The sequence below is a fragment of the Apodemus sylvaticus genome, chromosome 23 (genome assembly GCF_947179515.1).
Source record: "Apodemus sylvaticus chromosome 23, mApoSyl1.1, whole genome shotgun sequence".
Taxonomy (NCBI): domain Eukaryota; kingdom Metazoa; phylum Chordata; class Mammalia; order Rodentia; family Muridae; genus Apodemus; species Apodemus sylvaticus.
Genome location: NC_067494.1, coordinates 51,336,563 through 51,359,475, shown reverse-complemented (window position 1 = coordinate 51,359,475; position 22,913 = coordinate 51,336,563). Strand labels below are relative to the sequence as shown.

General features: G+C 39.8%; 1 protein-coding gene across 9 annotated transcripts in view; it reads right to left on the bottom strand.

The window, feature by feature from the left end:
* LOC127673655 (zinc finger protein 431-like) overlaps positions 1-22,913 on the bottom strand; it is an 826,992-nt gene that overhangs the window by 682,780 nt on the left and 121,299 nt on the right. The window lies entirely within an intron of this gene.

Sequence of the window (22,913 nt, the reverse complement as noted above, 5' to 3'; positions counted from 1 at the left end):
CCAATATTGCCACAGCATTCTGGCAAGTCTGACGGCCATTCTGGCAACTACATATCAAAACCAAAACTACAGACCAAATGTGGCCTTTAGGAGAAAAACAAAAAAAGAGGCACACAACACAAACACACAGACAAAAATGACAGACATGTATCCCACATTACCTTGCTTGAGTAAACCTCCCCATACACTGCGTCTGGGGCTTGAGGAGGGAAACTTCCCGGGCAATGAATCATATGTAAGAGTCTGTCGGAAGACACCGCCACACTCAATAAGGCCACAGAAACCAGAATCACTACAATCTGCAAGAGGTTTATTGTTCCAGTGTACACGGGGCTCCCTCAGCACACAGGCAGGAGATCCTGAGCTCACTAAGACTACCCTTTTTATGAACATTTTGGTAGGGAGTTCAGGGGTCCCCTAAGTTGGACAACTGTGACTGGTTACCCTAAGCAACATTTAAAATTTTTGGTCACCTTGAGAAGGGAGGCTGTCTCTGCAATTTGGCCCTGTCCTGCCCACCTTGAAGCAGTTGTGGTGTTTCCTGGCTTTGTCTTTTTGTTGATTCACTTCCCTCTCTGGCCTCAACCTAGGCAGGCTGCTTCTGTATGGGCCTTATCCTCCCCCAGGCAGTCCTGGGCAGAATGCAAAGTTTCAGTCCAGCTTTGAGCCCCCATTCTGGGTTGTGGGGAGCTGGCCTGCTGTTTCTGACAGGGTTCTCACAAGGTGTCACCTGACCAAGCCCGCTCACTCAGTCAACAGGTTCTCCAGTGCAGGAGTGAGGATTGAAAAGAAAGAGACAATTAGACAAAACTGCAGTATGACCTCAGTCAATTCTGAGACTGAAGGCAGGTTTAATAATTCTCAATCCATTTTTGTACCAATTTAATTACATGCAGGAATTAAGATCAATAGTAGTACAATGAAGAACAAGCAAGACAGTAAACACAAAATTGTCAAGGCAATAAGCAAAGTTCTGTGACACTTGTTTCCATTTGTCAGAATGACCAAAACACCTGAGCCTGCTTCCTTGTCCAAGGCCAGAATCTCACCTGAAGCTTGCTTCTCTTGTTCCACTCTAAGTTAAACATTCCTGCCATAACCTACGTCCCTCTAATGCCCAAATGTCAGATTCCTGCCTGAAGCCCATGTCCCTGGTCAATGTCAAGTTCCTTCCAGGCAGCACAGCACCCCAAGAAGGCTCTCCACAGAGGTTAAAGCTTCTTGTTTCAGTGGTTTTCAATAGATGTTTCTTTAACAGTATTCTTCTTTGCTGCTTACATTTAAGAAAATGAAGTGAATAACCTTGGAGTTTGAACCATGTAGACGAACATGTCAATTGAAATGCCTATAGTTGTTAATTTATGGTTTTAGATTGTACACTGCATAGTGAATGGGAGAAAAATGCTCATTCCTGAAAATCAAGTATAGCCAGAGGCAGGTCTGTACGAATGTGACTACTTTTAAAGTCAACTTGCATGGGCAGTAGTTACAGGAGAAACTTGGTGAGATTGAGTTATTTGTAACAGGTGGAGGGCGGGGTACAAATGCAGAGGAGAGAGTCTTAGGGAAGTGGTCAATAAGCACCCAGGCCAGATGTGGTCCCCAGGGGTGTGGGGAGGAAATCGCGACCAAGGTAAGGCAGCACACCCAACCCTATGTTGAGAAATAGGTACCTTTTTCAGCCTTCCAGCTTCTTCTTCTTCCAGGATGAAACCTGACATTTGAAGCGGCTGATAAGACTCTGCTGTGCTGGGCTGAGTCCTTATCCACGCTGACCTCCATCGCCCCTTGAAGCCTGTGGACTGGGAACTGAAACCCAGACAGCCTCCCTGGCGCGGACCCCTGCGGGGGGAGCCGGTTGAGCACAGTGGACTCTGGGCTCCAACTGTCCAACTGTCGCGGGTCTTGCGCTTGGAGAGGAGCCCTGGGGAGGCCACGCCGAGTTCCCGAGACGTGACCCGAGCTGACAGCCCATGCACGGTCTCTGGACCCCGTGCCCGGCCACCCGGCCCTGCCGGCGGTGCTGCTGCTGCACACACTGCTTCTGCTGTTTGCCTCCTCCCTCGGGACTCGCAGGTAGGAGAGTTGCTCCCATGGGGCACAGGGCTACCTGGCAGGAGTCTGAAAGGGTTCACTCCTGGCTCCAGCTTGCCAGATCCGAGCTGGGGGTGGGGGTACAGGGTCAGCCCTCCTGAGTGGCCCAAAGCTTGTCCCTGGAGACTGGTGATCCTGAAGGCGAGGGGCACTAAAACCTCCGCAGCTCCAAGATCAGAGTTTGGAAAAGCCAAATCAGCCCCAAAGGGGTAAACCACATCCTTTCTCCTGGCAATCCTGACAGGCACATATATGTGATTCTGAGAAATAACAAAGCATAAAACACTGGAAGGATTTTTCTTTGTTGATTTAAAGTTTAAACCATAACCGCTGGAATTCAGAAAAGCCAAGCTGAGTCACAAAAAATAGAAAAGTATTTTCCTTTCTTTTCTTTTCTTTTTCTTTCTGTTTTTCTGTCATATAAAATCATACTCTCGGCAACGTATCTCAAGATTTTAATTAAAGACAACAGCCACAAGGCTTCCCAAAATATCGATTGTAGTTTTATAAAATTGATTCAGGCACCTCCTGTGTCCGTTAGCCTGGAAAGAACAAGCGAATGGGGAAAGCAAGTTGCACTGAGACTGCAGTCAGAGAAAACGCGAAGCTCATTAAGTTCTCAGGGGCAAGAAACATGTACGCTGGCCTTGGAGCGGCTTCTGAGCAGTAGAGTCTACACGAAAAGATTATTTTCTAATTCCTAAATTTATGCAAATGTATGATTATAGTTTAATAATCCAAGATAAGTCAAATGTGAAGAGGCTTATTCATATATCCCTGATGTGAATTTGGCTTTTTGTTTTTAAAGGACAGTTGAAGTTTATTATAAAAGGTTTAGACAGAGATTTAAGTACAGTAATCAGGGGGATGAGATAAACACACACAAACACGCACATATACATACATATATATCTCTATATATACATATATATAGATATAGATATATGATTGAGAAAAGATCTCCACCTACACATATACTGTGTGCAATAGAGCCACCATACTGAACTTGCTTGGTTTTAATCCAAGAAATAAAGCTTGCTCACTAACTGGACTAATGAAATGATATTACAAGGCAACAATACTCGTAGCTTAAAAGCCAACTTTGAAACACACACACACACACACACACACACACCAGAGGGCTGTTGATCTATGAGACCCAGCATGTAGCATGGGACTGACCTCCACAGACACTCTCACAAATACTAGGAAAGCCAGTTAGAAGGTACATTAGGTGCTTGGATCCCATTCCTACACTTAATCACTGAACCCATGGATAATCTTCACTTCTGCACGAATGTGGACTTTTAAGAATTGTATGACATTACCACTTAGGAGTAGATACTACTTTAACTTTGAGACTTTTCTGCACAAAATTCAAAGCTATACAAGATAGTGTTGATAGGATCAGGCTGTATTATTCCAGAACACCCAAAGAGAAATAACATCCTATGTGGCATCAACATTTGATACACATTTTGATGTTTCATTTAAGGTAAACAACTACAGGAATTTTGAATGTCCCTGCTGTTCCCTGAGGGGTGCGATACACTGCCAGTGACTCTCCTCCGTCTCTGGGCAGAGGGTTTACCATATTCATCCCTATGGCCTATTAACCTCGATCCTATAGATCATTCCTGCATCTTCATGTCTGTGTGTCATTTCTGTATCTCCACAAGGATGAGGAGCCATGATCAACATCACATAGACAGACATTTTAAATCTAAAGGAGTGGGAAACAATGAATTCCTCAGACAGTATGGCCCTGGTCAACCCCACAAAGGCTTCCTGGCTTTTGGAATTTTCTAAATCCTGGAATTTTCTATGCCCCCATCTCTCTCTCTCTCTCTCTCTCTCTCTCTCTCTCTCTCTGCTCTGTCTCCTCCCCTCTCTCTTTCTTCCTGCAGTTTAGATTTAGCTATCATGATTGTGAGCCAATTTCTTCTTCTTCTTCTTCTTCTTCTTCTTCTTCTTCTTCTTCTTCTTCTTCTTCTTCTTCTTCTTCTTCTTCTTTTTCTTCTTCTTCCTCCTCCTCCTCCTCCTCCTCCTCCTCCTCCTCCTCCTCCTTTTCCTCCTTCTCCCTCTCTACAGCCTTACTTTAATTACTCCCCTTCTTGTCTTTTCACAATTCCCAGAGCAAGGATCCAAATGTCCCAGGATCCATATTTGCAGTTCCCTCTGATAGAAGGGTGCTCCCTCATCTACCATGGCTAAGCCCTGCTGAGTCAGCATTTCACCTCAATGTGTCTTCCCCTAATTGGAAAGCCAGACTTCATAGTACTTAACTGGTCCCCCTATCCAACTGCTGCTTCTTTGAATTACCCCTGCAACATCAGGGTGTAATTAACAACCTGTCCCCTGTTAGAGCAAGTCTCACAGGAAACTCACTACCCAGACAGGCAAGATGCCCTGCCCACTACTAAAAAAGTCCTTCCATAGACAGCTCCACACTTGCTCCTTGTGGTTCTCATCCATTCTCTGTGTTTATCTTGAGCTGAAAGGTCGACAGGATAAGAAGCACGTGTTCCAATGCAGGAGGCGGCTACCATACTTCAGCCTCTTTCTCAGCCTCCCTTCACAGTTTCTTGGGAGGCATCATGCCACGCCCCCTTTCTCCATGTTATTTTCATGGTGTCTCCCAATGGTCTTGTGACCTCTTGGGCTGACTCCATGCAGAGCTTGATGAGGTGGTTACCTTATTAAATGTGAAACCTGGCCAGACTGTCCTTCCCTCAGTCATCATTTCTATGACCTACAAGGGCCCTCTTCTATCTAGTTTGTCTTCTGAAAGACAAATTCTGGCCAGATTCAGGATTTCACAATAGTACACTTTCTCCAGTCTAGCAGGGGTGACGTCCTGCTTGCCTCTTTTAGCTACAGAGGAAAAAAGTATGATTTTACTGTTCTCTCTAGAATCCCTGATATCTGTGATAGTGAGGTGTTAGTACAACCAAGGCACTCGCACAGAGTTCTTCCTGCTTTTCGAGGGAGGTTATCACATCCAATCTTTAGCCACCAAGATGGTGGCTCACCACTCTACCCACTAGCTGATCCAAAGCCGATTCTGCTTGTAGCTCAGAGGACTAGAATGCCTCCCTATTACCCAGACTTCGCCCAGTCCCACTTCCTTTCCTCATGGGAATGCCCTCCAGCTCCCTCTGCAGATGGAGTCAGTCTCCTCCCACTCAACTAAACAACTAAAAAGTTCTGTCAGCAATGGATACAATTATTTGTTTACATGTTTTCACCAGTTCAATTTTCCCCTTCCCTACTTTCTAACTGTTCTCCCTACATCTGCCTCCTTGTTCTTCCTTCCAATTAACCTGTTAGTTCTTACAGAATTCTCTTAAATGAACAAGAAAATATATAACCACATCAACTGTTTTAAAGCAGTCATAACAACGTACCACAAGCTGTGGGGCTTCAAAATTCATAGCTTTATTGCTCAGGGCTGTGGAAACTGGAAGTCCAGGGGCCAGGTGCTGGCTCACTCTTCCTAAGTACTGGGGGGAGGGGGAAAGGGGGTTCAGTTGCTGACAGTGTCACCTGTTCCCAGACCTGCCCCAATGACTGCCTTGTCTGATCTCCTCTGCAAGTGGCCACATCTCTGTGTCCCTTCACATGGTCTTCTCAAATAGTCTGTCTGCCTTTGTGTTCAAGTTTTCTGTTTTTGCAAGAATTTCAACCCAGCCTATTGACTGAAAAGGTTCTGTTTCCAACTAAGGGCAGTTTTGAGTTACTGGCTGGGGATGGGGGAGTGTCAGAGTCTCAGTTACTTTTCTTGGCAAGTACAATTCCACTCTCAACATCTACCATGTGCCCCGAGATCTATCCACAGACAGCAAGATGACTTATGTGGTGAGAAAAGGGGGGTGGCTTCCCAACTGCAGATTCTCCTCTTGAACATCTTCAGTAGTCCTCGTCCACTACTGAAGGAATCCTGCAGAAGTGTCTGGCTGGGAACAATGAGGAACTGAGAAGGTTGGGAGCAGATGTGAGGGTTTCTGTTCTGCTTCCCACAGCAGAAGCACACAGGAGACCACATTGCACTCCCAGTGCAGATGATGGTGTGCCCTGCATCTGAGATGCTCGCTCCTGAGACTGCTGTCCCTCTGCACTTAATAGTTTGTAGACATTAAGTGCAAAATAGAATTTCATGTACGCAGGGATGAGGAATTTGAGGTGCTCAGATTACACAACATGAACTTAGTGTTTTATACAGCCATTTTGTGTTCTCAAAATTGTTAAACACATCCTCGCTCAGTGTGATTTTTTAAATAATTTTTCTTTGTGGCTTTTCATTCATTTTTTCAGTGTCATTCATTTACACACATAAGTCTTCAAGGCTCCTGACTGACAAGCAAAAGACTCTTTCTCCATGTGGTCTCCAGAGAAAGACAGAAATATGAGGGTGCAAATGCCAGGAGACAGCAGGTTTTGGCGAGGATGTGGAGAAAGAGGAACACTCCTCCACTGCTGGTGGGATTGCAAGATGGTGCAACCACTTTGGAAATCAGTCTGGTGGTTCCTCAGAAAACTGGGCACGTAACTTCCTGAGGACCCTGTTATACCACTCCTGGGCATATACCCAGAGGATTCTTCAGCATGCAATAAGGACACATGCTCCACTATGTTCATAGCAGCCCTATTTATAATAGCCAGAAGCTGGAAAGAACCTAGGTGTCCTTCAACGGAGGAATGGACACAAAAATGTGGTATATTTACACAATGGAGTACTATTCAGCCATTAGAAACAATGAATTCATTAAATTCTTAGACAAATGGATGGATCTGGAGAACATCATACTAAGGGAGGTAACCCAGTCTCAAAAGATCAATCATGGTATGCACTCACTGATAAGTGGATATTAGCCTAGAAACTTTGAATACCCAGGACATAATCCACAAATTAAATGATGTCCAAAAAGTATGGAGGAGTGGCCCCTAGTTCTGGAAAGACTCAGTGCAAGAGTATAGGGGAATTCCAGAACAGGGAAGTGGGAAGGGGTGGATGGAAGAATAAGGGGACGGAAGAGGTCTTATGGGACTTGCAGGCAGTGGGGACCCAGAAAAGGGGAAATCATTTGCAATGTAAATAAAAAATATATCAATAAAAAAATTAACACTTTGTGCCTTAGGCTTTCAAATGTTAGACTCTGTTAAGAAGCATATACAACTAGGCAGTGATGACACATAGATTTAATTCTCTTTAATCCCAGCACTCAGGAGTCAGAGGTAGGCAGATCTCTAAATTTGAGTCCAGCCTGGTCTACTGAGCAAATACCAGGAAAGCCAGGCATACACAGAGAAACCCTGTCTCAAACAAACAAACAAACAAACAAACAACAACAAAACAACAACAACCCCCCCAAAACAAAACAAAACAAAATAATCATTTAGAGACTTCAATCAAATAAATATTTATAGGGTCATAGTCAATAGGCATTACAATTCTCCATGGCTTTACTGGTTTTCAGTACATCGTGGAACATTTAGATTCTTCACTGGAGGATGCTCTGGTTGGCACTGTTCATATAGGTGAACTTGCTACTATTCTTTTGTCTAGAATGATGAGAACAATTTCATGAGTATGCTGGAAAGGTCAGAGCATCCTCCTCTACTACTGACCTGTGCCCAGCCCTACAGCAATGAATGGACTGCACTACACAGGAAGTTCAAGGGAGCATTTAAGCTTTGTGTTCAATTTAAAAACTTGCCCTTTTATCCATTTTAAATCGTTTATCCCTCTTTCTCTAGCTTAGACTTAATTTGTTCCATAACTTCATTTCTAATCCCAAGTTGATTTAGTAATTATTTAGCATATTTTACCTAACCTAACTTACTTGTAAAATGTTTTCAACAATTGTAAACATGAACAAGTGACATTGCAATTACTTCTACTCCAAGACAACTTTGTAGATGTCAAACTATTAAAGTTCTCTAGCTTCTGCCTGTTTTGTGAGAAAGCAAAGATTTACATCATTCAAGCTATGATGTTGTCTAAGGACATAATATAGCTCTAACCTCCAATCTCTTTTATCTTGGGTGAATTTATTTGCTACTGTGGAGTATTATTAAGATGTAGTTGCTGACAACCATTTTGTCTTTCTCTTTTATCCCAGTGGCCAGACAGAGTATAGTCACTGGGACCTACCCTATTTGGCTCTCACAGGAGTTTTATCTCAGTAAAAACATCAGGTAATAATTGCAGGCATAAATAAGAAAGATGAGTAGCCATTTTCCATAGAAAAAAAATTTCCTATAATAGCTTTGTGCCTCTTGAGCAGAGTTAAAGGAGGCAATCAATTTGGAACAGAGACAAGGGTAAGATAACACTTCTAACCTTTTCCCTCCAGAATCTCTGTAGCAGAGAAGTGCACCTGGAAAGTATTTTTAATACACAGAAAGAAGTATATAGACTTGAAGCAGTTCTCAACCTTTCTAATGCTGAGACCCTTTAATATAGCTCCTCTTGTTGTGGTGAACCCAATGATACAACTATTTATGTTGCTACTTCACAACTGTAATTTTTTGCTACTGTTATGAATTGTAATGTAAATATCTGTATTTTCCAGTGGTCTCAAAGGGATTGCAAGTCACAGGTTGAGAGTCACTGGCTTAAAGAAGTTGAAAAGGGCTGAATTAATTTCAGTGTGCCTCATGATGTCCTCACAGAGAATTCAGTACAATGACCAGTTATCTCAGTTGTATGTTAGTTAACAGTTATGATCATTTTGGGAGACAGATTAAAATGATTATATTATCCATTAATTATCAGTTTTAAAGTGGTGATAATTTCAGCTTTTCCACTAAAGATATGATACTATAAAAAGTCTCCTGAGATGTAATGATATCTGATGGAAGAAAAAGGAAAAATTTAAATCCACTTGGGACATCATTGAAATGACTAGACTCAAAAATTAAGCTCTTTTACATCATTGATGTACTATAACTAAGTTCATGGGCTTTCTTTTCAAGGCTGTTCTCTTCTGGACCTCATCTCTTGGCAGATATATCTCGGGATTGCAAAAGGACTGCAATCACAGTCACTAGTTGTTTGGCTTTTGTTTGTTTCCATTTAGACTAGCAGTTTCTCCATTTAGGTAGGAATATTCATCTAATCAAGAAATAACAATGCTATATTATTATGATCAGATCATTTAGTTACATACCTACTGTAGTGGCTATTCCTGGTTGTCAACTTGACTATATTCTGAATGAACTACAATCCAGAATTGGAAGGCTCACCTATAATCCTCATCTGGAGGCTGAGAGATACAAGTTTCTGACCTGGATCATGGCATGCAGATTTTGAAGCACAGTGGCCTTTAATCTGGGCCACACCCTCTGCTGGAGACCTACATAAGGACATTGGAAGAAGGAAGATTCACTTATTCTTTGCCTGCTTGCCTCGTGGGACTGACCAACTGCTAGATCCTTGGACTTCCATCCACAGCTGCTGCTGACCATTGTTGGGGAGTTGGACTGAAGACTGTAAGTCACCAACAAATTCCCTATTTAGAGACTACCCATATGTTCTGTGACTCTAGAGAACCCTGACTAATAAACCTACTCTTAACACTATCTATCACATTAATGAAAGCTCATGTTTTTGTCAGCTTAAAATGAATATTTCATATTCCCTGAATCTACAAATGACCTAGAAGGCTTAGGTATGGGGTTTATATTTGGAGCTGGAGTACTGTTAGTATATTGTACAACAGTTCAGTACTCTGTAAATAGGGCAACATGGTTAAATGCTTTATTTATAGCTCTTTTACCAGTAAGTTTATTCTTTTTTTCCTCCTAGAATTATTATGTTTCAAAATACTCTCATGAAGAATGCCAGGGCATTAATTTTGTCAACTTGATAAACTAAGCTATGCCACTGAGGGTATTTCCCAAGAAAACATATGACTCTCTGTTGCTAATGGACTGCTTTACTTGTTCCAAAATTAAAACAGTTTAAGGCTTAGTAGATAAGATCCACTGCTGAGAGCACTTTGGGGTGCCACAAATTAAGTAGGTTTTGGAAAATTACCAAATATAAGTTTTCTTTTTACATGTTTTTAAGGCTAGAGGGTTAGTGATACGTCAATCAATAAGGAAGTGTTCTTGGCTGTGACTAGGTCAGTTTTTGGATAAGATGAGTCATTGATAAATTAGAATAAAACAACTCATATCTTTGTGTATTGAGAGAGTCTTAACATGCACTTCATAGATCCTAGGGAGTGATTTCACTGTGTATTTGAAAGTCAAATTGAGGGCCTCTTTTGCAAGCTTATTTGACACAATAAGCTATAATGGGTCTTTTAGGGTTCTTTGGGCTCAAACTATTTAGAAAATTATTCACTGTAATGGCTACTTTGGAGCAGAGACAGGACTTGATACAAATGTTTGTTAAGAACACTGGACTTTGCTGATTACATTTCCAATGATGTCAACTCGAAGCTAAAAGGGAAAGCAAGGATTTTGGAAGCAAGATATTATGCTACTTGGAGATGACAATACATAATTCAGGAAAGGACCAGTGGCAGTCACTGATTAAGAGTTGGGAATTTATACATACGGATTTTAGTCGCCACAATGAGAACAACCTTTTAAATAAATTATAGTGCATACAATACTTTCACCTTAAAAGTATGCTGAATATGTAGTGTATTCAATGTTATAACATCCTTTGCTTTCTATATATTAATCACAAATAGCAAATAATCATTGGTTGTATGAATAAAATAGGTATGATAGTTTACCTGATAATTCTAAGTTTTCAAAGCTGATTAGCAATTATGAAATGTTGACTCCTAGTAGACCTATAGTTATAACTAATTAACTTTTAATCCCATTATAATTTAGCCTATTGTATTTAAATAATTTTGGATACTGAAGAATAAGCTTTCTCAGGACAATTACTTTGCATTAGTAAAATAATAGAAATTTATTGATAAATTTGGTAAGCCTATGTTTGGAATGAACATAATTAAGGGTATCTAAAGACAAGAAAATTTGGTATCAAATTTAATATTGAGCTGTGATACAAATTAAACTACATTTTAATAGTTAATCTACCATTTGACTGAACTAATGAGACAGAACTACCTTCAGAAAGGGGTCTGAAAAAAATTGATATTCCTTACCCTTAACTGTTTCCTTGCAGGAAAACCCAACCAACCAATCAGCCAACTAACAAATGAACCAAACAAGCATGTTAAGAATACACCATTTTTACTATTGTAGAGGTAAAATATAGATTGGAACAAAAGGTAAAGTAAGAATAGCGAGACAAATAAGAAGGTTCCTACAACAACCCACAAGAGAATCTGAGATTAAGAAATAAGAGATATTTTCCCCCTTCACAGTATTTATAATTAAAACAATAAAATTACTATTAGAAGTAAGACAGGGAAAAGTTTGCTAGACTTTTACTCTGATAATATAATCGGGGTGTGGAAATTGTTTACAGATTGACCAAAATGAGGAGAGTGATTTCTGGTGAGGGTTCTTGGTGTAGAATGATCTATGTCAAAATTGCAATATCAAGTCTGGCATAGGTAGTCCTAATACCATAGTAATTCCTATGTCCTGTTTTCTTTTCTTTTCTTTTTTTTAATTACTTTTATTTTTTATAGCCCGGTTGTAACAACCCTCCCAGTCCGCCCTCTCACAGTCCCTAATCCCATTCCTCCTCTTACAGGGAAGAGGAGACAGGCTCCAAGAGGATGCTCCCCTCCAACCCCCACCAAACATCCCCTCTCCCTGGGACCTCAAGTTTCTTGAGGGTTAGTCCCTTCTCCCACTGAGGCCACACTAGGCAGTCCTCTGCTGTGTATGTGTCAGAGGCATCAACCAGCTAGTGTTTGCTGCCAAGCTGGTGGCTCAGTGTCTGAGAGATTTTCAGTCTAGGTTAGTTGAGACTATTGGTCTTCCTATGGAGTCACACTCCTCCTCAGCTTCTTCCAGCCTTTCCAGAATTCAACCACAGGGGTCTCCAACTTCATTCTAACAGTTAAGTGTAAGTATCTGCATCTGACTCAGTCAGCTACTTGTTGGGCTTCTCAGAGGGCAGCCATGCTGGGCTCCTATCTGTAAGCACACCAAAGCATCGGTAGTAGTGTCAGTCCTTGGAGCCTCCCCCTTGTGATGGAATACAAGTTGTACCTGCCACTGGATCTCCTTTTGCTGAGTCTCTTCTCCAATTTTGTCCCTGCAGTTCTTTAGGAACAATTCAGGGTTACAGCTTTTGACTGTGGGATGGCAAGCTCATCACTCCACTTGATGTCCTGTCTTTCTACCTTGGGTGTATTCTACATTTCCTTCTCCCCTCTGATGGGATTTCATCTAAGATTCCTTCCTCTGAGTCCTAAGAGTCTCTCACCTCCCAGGTCTCTGGTAGCTTCTTGAGGGTTCTCCCTCCCCCACTGAGGTTACATATTTCCATTCACTCTGCTGGACTTCAGGGGTTCTCTCCTGTCTCCCCCTGCCCCATATCTGATCATGTTCTCTTTTTCCCCTTCCCCTCCCCTCTCCCACCCAGGTCCCTCCCTCTGTCTCATGTGATTGCTTTTTTATCCCTCCCACATGTGATTTAAGCATCCTTACTTGGGCCCTTCTGCTTGATAACCTTCTTAAGATCTATGGATTGTATCCTAGAAATGCTCTACATTTTTGGCTAATATTCATTTATTAGAGAAAACATAGCATGCATGTCCTTTTGGGTTTGAGTTGCCTTACTGAGGATAATATTTTCTAGTTCCATCCATTTGCCTGCAAAACTCATGATGTTCTTGTTCTTAATAAATGAATAGTATTCCACTGTGTAAATGAATGATATTTTCTGTATCTATTCTTCTGTTGTGGGACATCTGGATTATATCCAGCTGCTGTCTATCACAGATAAGGCTGCTATGAACATGGTGGAGCATCTTTTGGTTATGTGTCCAAGAGTTGTATAGCTGTGTCTTCAGGTAGACCTATTTTCAATTTTCTGAGGAACCTCCAGATTGATTTCCAGTGTGGTTGTTCCCATTTGCAATCTCATTAGTAATCCAGGAGTGTTTCTTTATCTCCACATCCTCTCTAATATGTGGTGGCAACTGAGTTTTTGATCTTAGCTATTCTGATTAGTATAAGGTAGAATCTCAGGGTCCTGTTGATTGCATTTCCTTCAAGACTAAGGACTTTGAACAGTTCTTTAAGTGCTTCTCAGACATTCGATTCCTCTCTTGTGAATTATCTGTTTAACTCTATACCCTATTTTTTTTTAATGGGTTGTTTGGTTTCTCAAAGGTTAGCCTCTTGAGTTCTTTATATATTTTGGATATTAATTCTCTATTGGATATGGGTTTAAGGACGAATTTTTTTCACTGATTTGTCCTATTGATTATGTGCTTTGTCTTACAGAAGCTTTTCAGTTTCATGAGGTTCTATTTATTAATTCTTGATCTTAGAGCCTGAGCCATTGGAGTTCTTTTTAGGAACCCCCATTACTTGCCAATGAGTTCAAGGCTCTTTCCCACTTTCTGTTCTATGAGATTCAGTGTATCTGATTTTATGTTGAGATCCTTGATCCTTTAGGACTTTAGCTTTGTGCCAGGTGACAAATATAGATATATTTTCATTTTTCTACATTCCTACTGCCAGTTAGACTAGGACCGTTTATTGAAGTTGCTCTCTTTTTCCCATTTATATTTTGGGCATCATTGTCAGAAATCAAGTGTTCATAAGTGGTTTTATTTGTGGGTCTTCAATTCTATTCAGTTGATCAACTTGTCTGTCTGTACCAATACCATGCAGTTTTTAATTACTATTGCTCTGTAGTACAGTTTGAAGTCAGGAATGGTGGTTTCCCCCCAGAAGTTCTTTTATTGTTAAAAATTGTTTTCACTATCATAGTTTTTTTCCCAAATGAAATGGAGAATTACTCTTTCCATGTATATGATGAATTGTGTTGCAATTTTTATGTGGATTGCATTGAATCTGTATATTGCTTTTGGTAGTATGGCTATTTTAACTATGTTAATCCTAGTAATCCATGAGCATGGGAGATCTCTCCACTTTCTGAGGTTTTCTTTGATTTCTTTCTTGAGCATCTTTAGAGTTTTTGCTATGCAGATCATTCACTTGTTTGGTTAGAGTTACCTCAAGATATTTTATAATATTTTGACTATTGTGCAGGACGTTATTTCTTTATTTCTTTCTCAGCCTGTTTATCATTTGTATAAAGGAAGGCTACTGATTTATTTGAGTTAATTTTGTATCCATCCACTTTTCTGAAGTTGTTTATCAGCTGTAGAAGTTCTCTGGTAGAATTTTTGGAGTTCCTTATGTAAACTATCTTATCATCTGCAAATAACGATACCTTCACTTCTTTGCCAATTTGTATTCCCTCGATCTCCTTTTGTTGTCTTATCACTCTACATAGAACTTCAAGTACTATATTGAATAGATAAGGGGAAAGTGGGCATCCTTGGCTCTGATTTTAGTGGGATCGCTTCAAGTATCTCTCCATTTAATTTGATATTGGTTGTCAGTTTGCTGTCTATTGCTGTTATCTTATTTAGGTATGTGCCTTGAAGTCCTGATCTCTCTAATACTTTTAACATGAAGAGATGTTTTGTTTTGTCAATGCTTTTTCAGTATCTAAGGAGATGATCATGTGAGGGGTTTTTTTTTTGAGTTTGTTTATATAGAGTATTACATGAATGGATTTTCCATATTTTGAGCCAACTGTGCATTCTTGGGATGATGCTTCCTTGATCATAGTGAATGATGGTTTTTTTTTTTTTTTTTTTTTTAGAAATGATGATAACTGACCTTTAATAAATGCTGCTATAACCTATCTCTATAGTTTTTTTTAATTTTTTATTCGATATAATTTATTTACATTTCAAATGATTTCCCCTTTTCTAGCCCCCCCCCCCACCCCCGAAAGTCCCTTAAGCCCCCTTCTCTTCCCCTGTCCTCCCTCCCACCCCTTCCCACTTCCCTGTTCTGGTTTTGCCGAATACTGTTTCACTGAGTCTTTCCAGAACCAGGGGCCACTCCTCCTTTCTTCTTGTATCTCATTTGATGTGTGGATTATGTTTTGAGTATTCCAGTTTTCTAGGTTAATAACCACTTATTAGTGAGTGCATACCATGATTCACCTTTTGAGCCTGGGTTACCTCCCTTAGTATGATGTTCTCTAGCTCCATCCATTTGCCTAAGAATTTCATGAATTCATTGTTTCTAATGGCTGAATAGTACTCCATTGTGTAGATAAACCACATTTTTTTATTCGATATAATTTATTTACATTTCAAATGATTTCCCCTTTTCTAGACCCCCCCCCCCACTACTTTTTGCATCCACTCTTCTGTTGAGGGATACCTGGGTTCTTTCCAGCATCTGGCAATTATAAATAGGGCTGCTATGAACATAGTAGAGCATGTATCCTTATTACATGGTGGGGAATCCAGGAAGAAGTCAAACTATCATTATTTGCAGACGACATGATAGTCTACCTAAGTGACCCAAAAAACTCCACTAGAGAGCTCCTACAGCTGATAAACAACTTCAGCAAAGTGGCAGGTTATAAAATCAACTCAAGCAAATCAGTGGCCTTCCTATACTCAAAGGATAAGCAGGCTGAGAAAGAAATTAGGGAAATGACCCCCTTCACAATAGCCACAAACAGTATAAAGTATCTTGGGGTGACTCTTACCAAACATGTGAAAGATCTGTATGACAAGAACTTTAAGACTCTGAAGAAGGAAATGGAAGAAGACCTCAAAAAATGGGAAAACCTCCCATGCTCATGGATCGGTAGAATCAATATAGTTAAAATGGCCATTTTGCCAAAAGCAATATACAGATTCAATGCAATACCCATCAAAATCCCAACTCAATTCTTCACAGAGTTAGAAAGAGCAATTATCAAATTCATCTGAAACAACAAAAAACCCAGGATAGCTAAAACTATTCTCAGCAACAAAAGAAAATCTGGGGGAATCAGTATCCCTGACCTCAAGCAATACTACAGAGAAATAGTGTTAAAAACTGCATGGTATTGGTACAGTGACAGGCAGGAGGATCAATGGAACAGGATTGAAGATCCAGAAATGAACCCACACACCTATGGCCACTTGATCCTCGACAAAGAGGCTGAAAACATCCATTGGAAAAAAGATAGCCTTTTCAACAAATGGTGCTGGTTCAACTGGAGGTCAGCATGCAGAAGAATGGGAATTGATCCATCCTTGTCTCCTTGTACTAAGCTCAACTCCAAATGGATCAAGGACCTCCACATAAAGCCAGACACTCTGAAGCTAATAGAAAAGAAACTGGGGAAGACCCTTGAGGACATCGGTACAGGGAGAAAGTTTATGAACAGAACACCAATAGCGTATGCTCTAAGAGCAAGAATTGACAAATGGGACCTCATAAGGTTACAGAGTTTCTGTAAAGCAAAGGACACCATCAAGAGGACAAATCGGCAACCAACAAATTGGGAAAAGATCGTCACCAATCCTACATCAGATAGAGGGCTAATATCCAATATATATAAAGAACTCAAGAAGTTAGACTCCAGAAAACCGAACAACCCTATTAAAAAATGGGGTACAGAGTTAAACAAAGAATTCTCACCTGAAGAACTTCGGATGGCAGAGAAGCATCTTAAAAAATGCTCAACTTCATTAGTCATTAGGGAAATGCAAATCAAAACAACCCTAAGATTTCATCTTACACCAGTCAGAATGGCTAAGATTAAAAATTCAGGAGACAGCAGGTGTTGGAGAGGGTGTGGAGAAAGAGGAACACTCCTCCACTGCTGCTGGGGTTGCAAATTGGTACAACCACTCTGGAAAGCAGTCTGGCGGTTCCTCCGAAAACTGGGCACCTCACTTCCAGATGATGGTTTTGATATATTCTTGGAATTGCTTTGCTAGAATTTTACTGAGTATTTTTACATATTCATAAGTGAAGTTGGTCTGAAGTTCTCTTTCTTTGTTGGGTCTTTGTGTGGTTTAGGTATCAGAGTAATTGTGGCTTCATAGAATGAATTAGGTTGTGTTCCTTCTGTTTCTATTGTATGGAACAGTTTGAGAAGTTTTGGTATTAGCTCTTCTTTGACCAGCTGGTAGAATTCCACACTAAAGCCATCTGGCCCTGGGCTTGCTTGTTTGTTTTCTTAGGAGGTTTTTAATTACTTCTTCTATTTCCTTATGCAATATGGGCATGGTTAGATAGTTTACCTGATCTTGATTTAATTTTGGTACATGGCACCTGTCTAGGAAATCAACTATAGATATTCCAGTTTTGTTGAGTATAGCCTTTAATAGTAGGATCTAATGATTTTTTTTAAAATTTCTTCAGTTTCTGTTGTTATGTCTCCCTTTATATTTCTGGTTTTGTTAATTTGGATATTATCTCTGTGCCCTTTAGGTAGTTTGGCTAAGGTTATATCTATTTTCCTGATTTTTTTTTCAAAGAGCCAGCTTTTGGTTTTCTTGATTTTTGTTGATTTGTATTGTTCTCTTTGTTTCTATTTGGTTCCTTTCAGCCCCAAATTTGACTATTTCCTGCCTTGTACTTCTCTTGTATGTGTTTGCTTCTTTTTGTTCTAGTGCTTTCAGGTGTGATGTTAAGTTGTTAGTGTAAGACATTTCCGACTTCTTTACAAGGGGACTTAGTACTATGAATTTCCCACTTAGCACTGCTTTCTTTGTGTCCCCTAAGTTTGGGTATGCTGTGTCATCATTTTAAATAAATTCCAGAAAGTCTTTAATTTCTTTCTTTATTTCTTCCCTGACTGAGTTATCACTGAATAGGGCGTTGCTCACTTTCCATGGGTATGTAGGTTTTCTATTGTTTTTGTTATTATTGAAGTCTAGCCGTAGTCTGCAGTTATGTACTTGGATGTATGGGATAATTTCAATCTTCTTGTTTCTGTTGATACTTGTTTTGTGATTTATTATGTGGTCAGTTCCAGAGAAGGTACCATGAGGTGCTGAGAAGATATATTCTTTTGTTTTAGAATGAAATTCTCTGCAGATATCTTTTAAACCCATTTAGTTCATAACCTCTATTAGTTTCATTGTGTCTCTGTTTAGTTTCTGTTTCAATGACCTGTACATTGGTAGGAATGGGGTGTTGAAGTCTCCCACTATTATTGTGTGGGGTTCAATGTGTGTTTGAGCTTTAATAAAGTTTCTTTTATGAATGTGGGTGCCCCTGCATTGGGGACATAGATGTTCAGAATTGAGACTTTCCATTGGAGGATTTTTCCTTCGATGTACATGAAGTCTCCTTCCTTTTTGGTTGAAAGTCAATTTTATTGGATATTAGGATGGCTACTCTTGCTAGTTTCTTTGGACCATTTGCTTGGAAGACGTTTTTCCAGCCTTTTACTCTGAGATAGTATCTGTCCTTGTCATTGAGGTATGTTTCTTGTATGCAGCAAAAGCTGCATGGACCCTGCTTGCATATCCTCTCTGTGAGCTTGTGTTTTTTTGTTTTTTAATTAAGGAATTGAGTCTGTTGATATTGAGAGATATTAAAGACTGATAATTGCTAGTTCCTGTTATTTGTTCTTGTAGTTGGCATTATGTGTTTGCGACTCTCTCCTTTTGACTTTATTGTGAGATGATTAATATCTCGTTTTTAGCTAATGTAGGTATCATCCTTGTGTTGGAGTTCTTTTTCTAGAATTCTATGTTGGGCTGGATTGGTAGAGAGATATTATTTAAATTTGACTTGGTCATCTACTATTTGGTTTCTCCATATAAGGAAATGAGTCTTTTGCAGGGTATAGTAGCCTGGGCAGGCATTTGTGTTCCCGAAGGGCCTACATGGCCTCTGTCCAGGCTTTTCTGCCTTTTAGGTTCTGCTGAGAAGTCTGGTGTAATTCCGTTAGGTCTGCCTTTCTACGCTATTCTTTCTTTTCCCCTTCCAACTTTTGATATTCTTTCTTTGTTCTGTGCACTTAGTGTTTTGATTATTACTGAGAGGATTTTTTTTTTTTTGGTGTTCTATAGGCTTTTTGTACATTTATGGCTATTTCTTTCTTTAGGTTGAGGAAGTTTCCTTTTATGATTTTGCTGAAGATGTTTTCAGGTCCCTTGAGCTGGGCATCTTTGATCTATTCTATTGCTATTTTTCTTAGGTCCGGTCATTTCATTGTCCTGGATTTCCTGGCTGTTTTAGGTTAGGAGTTTTTTATATTTTGAATTTTCTTTGACAGTTGTGCCAATATCTGCTAAGGTATCTTCTACACCTGAGATTTTCTACTTTATCTCTTGTATTCTGTTGTTGATGCCTACATCAGTAGCTCTTGACCTCTTTCCTCTAAGGTTGCCTCCATTTGTGTTTTCTTTATTGTTTCTACTTCCATTTTCAGGTCTTGGACCACGTTGATCAATGTTTTACCGTCTAATTATGTTTTCCTATATTGTTTTAAGTTTTCCTCTTTAGGGGTTTCTACCTCTTTACCTGTGTTTTCTTGTATTTCTTTCAGTCAGTTATTTATATCCCCCATAAAGGACTCTATTATATTCACTTGATAGAATTTTAGGTCAGAATTCTTGTTTTCAGGTTTGTTGAGATTTCCAGAGCTTACTGTGTTAGGAGAACTGCATTCTGATGGTGCCAAAATATATTGACTCCTGTTGCCTATGATTTTAAATTTACCTTTTGCTATCTGGTTATCTCTTGTGTTAACTGGCCTGGGTGTCTATGAGGAGCTTGCCTCAGTGCCCCTAGTTTGCTGCATGTCTCCTGGGAAACCAGTGGCCCTGGTTGTAGCAGATCTCCTGGGAGGCCTTCAGACTGTGGAGTCTTCAGTGGGGCAGACAAGCTGGTTATCTGTTGCCCTGGAAGGCCTTGAGCCTATGGAATCTTTAAAGGGGGAGACAAGCTGATGATGCGCCATGGTGGAAAGTGCAAACCAGGAGGCCATGTTCTTTTTTAAATCATAAAATAAATTTCTAATTGTTCAATGAGTGCTGATTACATATATCTTGTGTAACATTCGGTATATATATTCAACATGCTATTTTCCCATGACAAAAGAATTCTATATTTTATTGGTGATGATATCAACATACAGAGAAACACCTTTGGATTCTTTTCTGTCATGCAAAAGAGAGGATATATAATAAGAAGCACTTATAAAACAGTACTGGTGACCAATATGCCCAATGGGATATGCACTGTTGAATGGGGTTTCTAAGAAAAATAAATGTATACAATAATTCCTCAGGTGTGTTGCTCTGCACTTCATATTCTTCTTACAGAATCATTCAATCATACTCAGCAAGACAAGACAATGTTTATGAGGTACCATCTCAATTAATGAGACTTTGTAGCCTGTCATTAGATCCCCTTGTCCTACCTAGACTACTTGGTTTTGCCTTAGTGGATGAGAAAGTGGTTAGTCCTGATGGGACCAGATGTCCCAGGGTAGGGTGGTACCCAAGGAAGGGGTGGTTCCCCTTCTCCACAGAGAGGGGAGGAGGTAATGGGAGGAAGGATTTGTAAGGGCAGGACTTGTAAGAGAGGAGGAAGGGGGACTCTAGGATGTAATGTGAATAAAAATAAATTATGAAAAAAATGATATCCCACCCTGACACATGACCATGGGCCATTCTGACATCAGCTGTTTCAAGTTGACAGAGATAACTACGATATACAGTAAGAACCATTTTCCCCTGTGAGGTTGATATCTCTCACTAAAAGGAAGGCATTTTGTAAATTGAGTCAAAGCAAGTGTAATGCAAGCTAATGGTGGATGAAGTGAACTAGAGGTAAGAAACCTCTTCAGGAAGTACAGTCATTTACATATACTTTTGTCTGTAGTGAGGAAATTCTTTATCTACTCAGCCTAGTAAGAGTATAAAACCATATCCTTGCCATTGTGTGCTAAAATTAGAGTCACTCGCTGTTTGCACGTTTGTGTGCATACTCTAATGTTACAAATTTATGGGTTTGTTTGTGTATGTCATCTTTAGCTGTGAGGTAGAATTATTGAAGATTTTGACTAAGGCATAGCCTGAATGAGTAAACACATAATAGCTTGAAATTAATGGTCCTTAAACAAGAAATAGAGATAAAGATTCCTATAGGATCACAAATAGATATAAGACTAAGAAAAATCAACAAAACTGGACAAGCATAAAAAGAAGAGAGGCCATTCCTTAATACAATTCTGTGGGGTTTTCGCATTACACAGTTGAAGCAAATCATAATTTCAGTTAAAAGTCCACTGAATACTTCTTATAATATGTAGTAGAAGAGAATTATAAATATTCTTAATGGATTTCCCTCAAATAAGCTATTTAGCAAATATTTTGAAGGCATTCAGAATCCTTAGCTGTCAATAAAGTTCAAATTAAAACTACCTTGGGACCCCATCTTACCCTTGTAAGGATGGCTACTAAAAATAAAGTAGACTATAAAAACTACAGGTGAGACTGTGGCGAATTCTCCTTCATTGTTGGTGGAATTGTAAAGTGGTGCAAGCCCTGTGAATTCAACTTGAAAGCTTCTTAAAAGGCTCCAGATAGATCTCTCTTATTACCTAGATCATCCTGGGTAATACTCAGGTATCCTGGGCCTATACCCAAAAGATTTTGTATCTTAGTACAGGATGCTTGTTCTTCCATGTTCATTGTTAATATTTATAATAGTCAGGAAACTGAGCCAACATGGATGCTCATTAATTGATATTTGGATAATGAATATGTGGTCGTTAGATATGATGAAATCTGTTCTTCTACTCAGCACAAGAGAAAATTGAAATAATGACATTGTAAAGAAAATAGATGGAACTAGAAAATATTTTAATTTATGGAGCAACTCAGGCTCAGAAAAACAAGATTTGCTTGTCTCATATATGAGTCCCAGCTTTGGGTTTTTAGAGTAGCATGTTTAAATTGAAGTGCCTACATATTCCAGGAGTCTAGAAAGAGATCATTAGAAAAGGAGTTTGAATAGAGCCCTTAAGAGAGAAGAGATGGTAGAATGCATGTGATTTAAAGTAGAGGAAACGGGAGGCCTACTATTTTCATGAGGGAAAAGGAAAGTGAGTCTATAGGAGAGGTGGAGTGGAGACTGAAGGAAGTGGAGAGAAGGGGAATCTGAGGTCAGGATGTAATATATGAAAGAAGAACAAATAAAAAAGTAGAGGGAGGATGTTGAGGGAGCAAAGATTAGGAATAGAATAAGGAATGGTGTAGAGGAGATGTTGGGAAACTAATAAATCAAAAGTAAGTATGTGTAGAAAAGCCCTATGGAAACCTACATTGCATAAGCCTACTGAGAATAAAAGTGTTTGAATAGAAGCACCCTGTATAGGTTGGGAATAATCCTCCCAGAAGTCTAAGTTTTTTAAATGAAAATCCAAGAATCAAATGTATGATGCTTCTACCAGTCATTGGTCAATGAGGTCCCAGAGAACCTCTTGAGGATTATTGGGTAACAGCCTTGGTTGCCTATCATATGTAAATTGTATGACCCTATTGGTGAAGGTCACATATACTTGACTTGCAGGACACTGTGCAGTTAAGTATATCTAAGCTGGAAATGATCCTACTGTTCCAATTTCACGATGCTGGAATGTGCCCTATAAACCGTTAGTTGGAGAAAAGTCATCAACAGCTCTACCTAGACTTCATGAGCTACAATAATGATTTGTCTAGCAAGATGTATCTAGTGACGCAATTGGAGCATGGCTCTTAAAGGGACAACCAACGGCTTTCTTGCTCAACTTGAGGTGCACTCTGCCTGGTACTATCAACCTGGTCAAACATTTATGGGTAAAGAGGCCAAAAATCCTAAAGGGA